Raw genomic sequence first — 6,000 nt, forward strand, 5'->3', positions numbered from 1 at the left:
CCAAGGACTGATCACCCCAATCCACAAAAGTGGAGACAAATTTGACCCCAATAACTACCGTGGAATATGCGTCAACAGTAACCTTGGGAAAATCCTCTGCATTATCATTAACAGCAGACTCGTACATTTCCTCAATGAAAACAATGTACTGAGCAAATGTCAAATTGGCTTTTTACCAAATTACCGTACAACAGACCATGTATTCACCCTACACACCCTAATTGACAACCAAACAAACCAAAACAAAGGCAAAGTCTTCTCATGCTTTGTTGATTTCAAAAAAGCCTTCGACTCAATTTGGCATGAGGGTCTGCTATACAAATTGATGGAAAGTGGTGTTGGGGGTAAAACATACGACATTATAAAATCCATGTACACAAACAACAAGTGTGCGGTTAAAATTGGCAAAAAACACACACATTTCTTCACACAGGGTCGTGGGGTGAGACAGGGATGCAGCTTAAGCCCCACCCTCTTCAACATATATATCAACGAATTGGCGCGGGCACTAGAACAGTCTGCAGCACCCGGTCTCACCCTGCTAGAATCCGAAGTCAAATGTCTACTGTTTGCTGATGATCTGGTGCTTCTGTCACCAACCAAGGAGGGCCTACAGCAGCACCTAGATCTTCTGCACAGATTCTGTCAGACCTGGGCCCTGACAGTAAATCTCAGTAAGACCAAAATAATGGTGTTCCAAAAAAGGTCCAGTCACCAGGACCACAAATTCCATCTAGACACCGTTGCCCTAGAGCACACAAAAAACTATACATACCTCGGCCTAAACATCAGCACCACAGGTAACTTCCACAAAGCTGTTAACGATCTGAGAGACAAGGCAAGAAGGGCCTTCTATGCCATCAAAAGGAACATAAATTTCAACATACCAATTAGGATCTGGCTAAAAATACTTGAATCAGTCATAGAGCCCATTGCCCTTTATGGTTGTGAGGTCTGGGGTCCGCTCACCAACCAAGATTTCACAAAATGGGACAAACACCAAATGGAGACTCTGCATGCAGAATTCTGCAAAAATATCCTCCGTGTACAACGTAGAACACCAAATAATGCATGCAGAGCAGAATTAGGCCGATACCCACTAATTATCAAAATCCAGAAAAGAGCCGTTAAATTCTACAACCACCTAAAAGGAAGCGATTCCCAAACCTTCCATAACAAAGCCATCACCTACAGAGAGATGAACCTGGAGAAGAGTCCCCTAAGCAAGCTGGTCCTAGGGCTCTGTTCACAAACACAAACACACCCCACAGAGCCCCAGGACAACAGCACAATTAGACCCAACCAAATCATGAGAAAACAAAAAGATAATTACTTGACACATTGGAAAGAATTAACAAAAAAACAGAGCAAACTAGAATGCTATTTGGCCCTAAACAGAGAGTACACAGTGGCAGAATACCTGACCACTGTGACTGACCCAAACTTAAGGAAAGCTTTGACTATGTACAGACTCAGTGAGCATAGCCTTGCTATTGAGAAAGGCCGCCGTAGGCAGACATGGCTCTCAAGAGAAGACAGGCTATGTGCACACTGCCCACAAAATGAGGTGGAAACTGAGCTGCACTTCCTAACCTCCTGCCCAATGTATGACCATATTAGAGAGACATATTTCCCTCAGATTACACAGATCCACAAAGAATTTGAAAACAAATCCAATTTTGATAAACTCCCATATCTACTGGGAGAAATTCCACAGTGTGCCATCACAGCAGCAAGATTTGTGACCTGTTGCCACAAGAAAAGGGCAACCAGTGAAGAACAAACACCATTGTAAATACAACCCATATTTATGCTTATTTATTTTAACTTGTGTGCTTTAACATTTGTACATTGTTACAACACTGTATATATATAATATAACATTTGTAATGTCTTTATTGTTTTGAAACTTCTGTATGTGTAATGTTTACTGTTAATTTGTATTGTTTATTTCACTTTTGTATAATATCTACCTCACTTGCTTTGGCAATGTTAACACATGTTTCCCATGCCAATAAAGCCCCTTGAATTGAATTGAATTGAGTGTTAGACAGAGAGAGAGAGAGAGAGAGAGAGAGAGAGAGAGAGAGAGAGAGAGAGAGAGAGAGAGAGAGAGAGAGAGAGAGAGAGAGAGAGAGAGAGAGAAGGTTGTACCATACAGTACACTGCTCCAGGCTAGCCTCATGGGTAAACACCAACCCCCTAGCTTAAGCTTTGGATGCTACTCCTCACACTGTTCAAGTGGAAAGACTAACGGTGTACTGTACCCACAAGAATACACATACAGTATATTTTTACTATATATAAGCATATATCTAAAAGTCTAAATAAAAGAAGCCTGGCTTAACTTGGCCTCGGAGCAACTGTCGGTGTGAGGCCTTAGTCTCAGGGGAATAGAAGTACAGTTTACCGTCCTGTGGCTGATGTAGACATCTAATGAAGAGAATGTGGTAAGACACACCCACTCAGACAACGCCAGGGTTGTTATTGTTGTTGTTAGAAAATGTGTACGACGCCGGACGCCGGACGCATCATACTCAGGATACATCATTTGATAGGGAGAGCTAATAGCTGTGGTCTACTGTTAATCTCCTCCTTCACTATGCAGGTAGTGAAGCACTGCAGTAATACAGTGGTGCTGTGGTGCATTCAGTATAGCGTTTGCGTTTGCTATGTTACGTGCAGTTTGCACTGAACAACACATTTCCCCCAAAATGGTGTGCACCGTTCTTAAACAGCCTTTGAGGTACGTTTGTTCCCGCTTGGTGGGCGTGGCGACTGGCGAGGTGTTGCTTGATCAATGTGGGTGTGACCATTTGAAATCGGCAAATCTCGTGCTGTACACAATCGCTCTCTGGACCACCACAATCACACCATTATTCAACTGGTCGTTCGGTACAGTACCGTTTCCATTGAATTAAACTTTTAACACAGTTCGGGTCGCACTGAACACACCGCTTAAGTTTTGAGCCTTCACCTTGGTGTCAACTACCTTTGTCATGGCACTAGGAACATCACAGGGAGGTCAACACTGTTTCCCTGTTTGAGTGGATAAATTAGATGCATCACCTCAGGCTGTTGGTGAAACACTTCAGAGATTCCAAATATCCCTGTGGACTCAGTCAAGGGAAAGGTGCTATTTGTTTTAAAGCGGCAATCTGCGGTAGAAACAACAACAAAAGCGTACACCTCGCCACTGTTTTGGTAAACAGATGGTGCTGGAGAAATGGAACCGCTGTAACCACCCTTCAATTCATAGACAGAGCTATGGATGCATCCATAATATCAAAATGATAGTTTTAACCATGTCTGGAGGCTAGACAGTGTTTGTTTACATTTACGTTGTTTACAAACATTTGGAGTAAATCAAGTTTATATTTTGGTTTCTGATGTGGTACGACATTTTGAATTAAGCTCATGAAGCATTTATAAATTATATTCTTCAAGAATCAATGGGTATATATCATTTGTTTATAAGTCGAAACATATATGTAGTAACTGAAGATTGCCCATTTAATTTACTAATGGCAGCATCTCAAACAATCAATTTCCCACCTCAATGTTAATTCTTTTTTCTTTTTTTTGCGTTTTGCTAAATAAAATATTAACCAATCTCCCATGTTCCCGCAAAAAAAATTATTGTCGTCGTGAGTTTGGACATAAAAAGAGGAAGAATTCAGGTGAAGATAATAACAACTTGGTTTCATGTCACACATTCCTCCATCATGGTCTCTCTCTCTTGGCACCATGTTTGTAAAGCTACAGAGGTGTCACTGAATGACAGATAAAATGCTTAGCCTATTATATAAATCCCAGTGTAATCTCATTCACGATACAAATGAACTCAATGGGCAAAGAGAAAAAGAAAGGACTTGAATTGTTAACACACCCATATCACACACATATCCATTATCCAACTAACTGGGAGATCTCTCAGTAACACACAGCACAGATAAATACACATGCCAGTCCACTTCCTGTACTGCATACATTCTACAAACATATAATTTGGAGCTCATTGAATGCCTGGCAATTTCCCCTCATCATCTCATCACTCAGCCAATGGTTCTTTCACAGAGTGTCAGATTAGCAACAAGGCAAAGCACCACAAGGCACACAATAAGACCCACAGCAAAGAATTCCCAATCATTACGTGTAAATGGTATGGCAGCTTTTTCTCTCACACGCACACCCACTCATGAACGTATGCTTCCCTCAATCTCCTCTGCTTACCGTTTATATGCTTTACGTCTCATTTTCAACGGGTAAGATCACAGTATTCATGTGTCTGTGCATCCGGAGCTCTGAGCAGTAGCAGCAGTAGCGGTATGCACTATGAAATAAGCCCTCCACCAATACTGACTGGACACAGACATCAGAGCTGAATGAAGCAGGAGGGAAGAGAGATGAGTGGGAGAGAGAGAGAGAGAGAGAGAGAGAGAGAGAGAGAGAGAGAGAGAGAGAGAGAGAGAGAGAGAGAGAGAGAGAGAGAGAGAGAGAGAGAGAGAGAGAGAGAGAGAGAGAGAGAGAGAGAGAGAGAGAGAGAGAGAGGAGGGGGTTGTGGTGTTTCAACATGGGAGAAAAGTGGAAAAGTGAAAGTGGCCTACCTCATGTCATACATCTTCCCATCAGACACCTAGTGGGGGAAGATATGCAGGAAAGGGGGAAGAAATTAAAAGATTAGATGGATAAAGCAATTTTTCATCCCGGGTGTTACTGAGCTGAGACACTCAGTCTAGTATCTTTAACGAGGCAGGCTTTCGTGGTATAAGTGTCTTTCAAAGACGCTCGTAAACAAATACATACTCACTTACACACTCCACATCAGCAGAGAGAGCGGAGAGGAAAACCTCAGATTTACTGTGAGAGAAAAAATGCAGCTGGGACCAGGTGCCTCAGGGCCATGGGTAGGGAAAGAGAGAGAGAGAGGTAGAGTGAGAGAGAGAGAGAGAGAGAGAGAGAGAGAGAGAGAGAGAGAGAGAGAGAGAGAGAGAGAGAGAGAGAGAGAGAGAGAGAGAGAGAGAGAGAGAGAGAGAGAGGTAGAGCGAGTGAGAGAGAGAGGTAGAGAGAGAGAGGTAGAGCAAGAGAGAGGTAGAGCGAGAGAGAGAGAGAGAGAGAGAGAGAGAGAGAGAGAGAGAGAGAGAGAGAGAGAGAGAGAGAGAGAGAGAGAGAGAGAGAGAGAGAGAGAGAGGTAGAGAGAGAAGGAGGAGTAACACGAGTAACAGATAATGGAATCTGTTGAATTTTACACGTGAACATAATTCTCACCAATATCTTTGTGTTTTTTCACTCTGCTGATCCCTGGAGATGAATGTGGAGATAAATGTGGAGATGAATGTGGAGATGAATGTGGAGATGAATGTGGAGATGAATGTGGAGAAGGACTTCCCTTGTATGCTTGCGTCTCCCCCACTTGGGTTATACACAAAAGGGTTTTGTGGTGCAGAACCAATTAAGCAATGGATCCTCTGGATCGTGTTCTAATACGCAGTATACTACACAATATTATAACAAAACAGATGGTTCTTACTGTTATTATGATGATACTATTATCATTATATTTATGACTACGACGATAATTCAAATTAACACTTCAGATTATATAAAAAAGAATATACTCCTTCACAGACATCGCAATTGTGTTATTATTAAGCATCATAGCAGCTTATAAACCCTTCAGCATATGGTATCTGACACTTCTCTATGAGAGGCAAAAACTGTGCGTGTCATAGCAACAGTGTGTGTGTGTGTGTGTGTGTGTGTGTGTGTGTGTGTGTGTGTGTGTGTGTGTGTGTGTGTGTGTGTGTGTGTGTGTGTGTGTGTGTGTGTGTGTGTGTGTGTGTGTGTGTGTGTGTGGACGTGTTTAACTATTCTTGTGGGGACCAGAAGTCCCTACAAGAATAGTAAACAAAGTAAAAATTGACCAACTGGGGACATTTTGTTAGTCCCCACAAGGTCAAATGATATTTCTAGGGGGTTTAGGGTTAAGGTTAGAATTAG

General features: G+C 42.2%; 1 protein-coding gene across 1 annotated transcript in view; it reads right to left on the minus strand.

Moving 5' to 3' along the window:
• The window catches only part of LOC139553901 (brain-enriched guanylate kinase-associated protein-like), a 68,740-nt gene extending 64,298 nt beyond the window's left edge, over positions 1–4,442 (minus strand). The window contains exon 1 of the mRNA XM_071366661.1: positions 4,234–4,442. The gene's annotated coding sequence lies outside the window, so the exon portion shown is untranslated. The remainder of the gene's footprint in view (positions 1–4,233) is intronic.
• Positions 4,443–6,000: the final 1,558 nt, after the last annotated feature.

This window comes from Salvelinus alpinus, chromosome 25 (genome assembly GCF_045679555.1).
Source record: "Salvelinus alpinus chromosome 25, SLU_Salpinus.1, whole genome shotgun sequence".
Taxonomy (NCBI): domain Eukaryota; kingdom Metazoa; phylum Chordata; class Actinopteri; order Salmoniformes; family Salmonidae; genus Salvelinus; species Salvelinus alpinus.